The sequence below is a fragment of the Mustela nigripes genome, chromosome 12 (assembly GCF_022355385.1).
Source record: "Mustela nigripes isolate SB6536 chromosome 12, MUSNIG.SB6536, whole genome shotgun sequence".
Lineage (NCBI taxonomy): Eukaryota > Metazoa > Chordata > Mammalia > Carnivora > Mustelidae > Mustela > Mustela nigripes.
In genome coordinates, this window is record NC_081568.1 from 131,446,235 (window position 1) to 131,447,927 (window position 1,693).

The 1,693-nt window shown below is 39.6% G+C and overlaps 1 pseudogene; it reads right to left on the reverse strand.

The window, feature by feature from the left end:
- Positions 1 to 698: 698 nt before the first annotated feature.
- LOC132027610 (thioredoxin-dependent peroxide reductase, mitochondrial-like) lies at positions 699 to 1,433 on the reverse strand (annotated as a pseudogene).
- Positions 1,434 to 1,693: the final 260 nt, after the last annotated feature.

A 1,693-nucleotide genomic window follows, 5' to 3' on the forward strand; every position in this document is an offset into this window, starting at 1 on the left:
AAAACCGGGGCTTGGATGCAAATATAATAATAATTGAAACCAGGGTTTGGCAATATATAGTTCACTGGTGAAATCCAGCTTGTAACCTGATTTTGTAAATAAAGTGTATTGAAACATAGCCACACTCAGTCATTTATGTGTTGTCTATGGTGGTTTTCACACTACAATAGCAGAATTGAGTAGCTATGACTGAGACCAGACCATTTGGCCCTCGAGCTAAACATATTTCCTATTTGGTCCTTTATAGAAAAATGTGATCAGGACCTGATGACCCCTGCCCCAAAGAAGATAATTCACTTCAGCTTCTAAAATCTTTTGTTTGCAGATCAACTTTTGAAGGCCCTGATTACTATGGTAGCATTTTTAGCAAATAAATATCTTGGGTTTTACTATGAAATAAAGCTTTGACTACATCAAACTAGAAGTCACATACTTTCTTACTGACTGTATTCTAACTGAATATATCATCAAATGTTTCTCTTCATGCATGTATTTTTAAATGCTTATTAGGAACTTTTACATTTTGAGCACTTCAGAAAAAATTACTACAATGATTTACAATTCCTGGATTCAATAAATATCCTTTATTATTAAAATAAATCAATATCTAGAATTGTATGTAGACCCCATGTCAGCTAACAAATAAGTAAGGTAACTGTACTATTCTCAGGAATGAGAAAGATGCATGATCACGTAAGTCACTTTGCCACTGTGTTCTTTGGAAGCAGATGGATGTGGCTGGATTGTAGGAGAATCCACGGCCCATTTTGCTAGGCGGACTTCTCCATGGGTTTCCACAGACTAGACCACCTTCAACAAGCAAAGGGTCTCTTCCACACTTTAGCCTAGGGGGAGATGGTTGACATTCAAATGCTCGATGATTCCACTGGGATCAATGATAAAGAAACCTCTTAGAGCATAACCTGGGCCTTCTAACAGCATGCCATAGTCTCTGGGAAATCTGTTTTGTCAAATCTGACAAGAGTGCGACGTTCATGTGGCCCAGCCATTCTTCCTTGCTGTGCTGATTCAGGCAAGATGGATAAAGTGGGAATCCAATGAAACCACAACAATTTCATAGTTCACATTGTGAAATTTGCTGGCTTTGTCACTAAAAGCACAAATTTCTGTAGGACACACAAAGGTGCATCCAAAGGACAGAAGAAAAGCACCAAGTATTTCCCCATAAAGTCACCAAGGATTAGGTCTTTGAACTCCCCTTTGATAATGGCGGTGCCCTTAAAATAGGGAACTTGCTGGCTGATGGCAGGAACATGGTATGAGGAATTGGTGCTAAAAGTGAATTTTGCTTGACCAGAACCAGACCACAATACATTTGTCCAACATGTTCTTCAGCAAACAGCAGGTCTAAGGGCTGCAAAAGCCTTACTTGTAATGTAAAAAGAAATACCCTGACTTTCATATTCACACATTCAAACTGTCTGCTGTTGAGAATCTCTCTGCACAGAAATTTGAGGGGCAAGCTGCATTTGCAGGGTAACAAAGAATGCCCCCTTCAAGTGTTTATTCCTATCATGTAACAGCTCCCATTTCACTACTATTACCTTCCTCCTACTCGGGGTGTGTGTGTGTGTGTGTGTGTGTGTGCGCGCGCGCGCGTGTATGTGCTTCCTCATGAAAAATTTAAGAATGAATCAGTTATTAGGCAACATACCTGGATGAACAAACATTG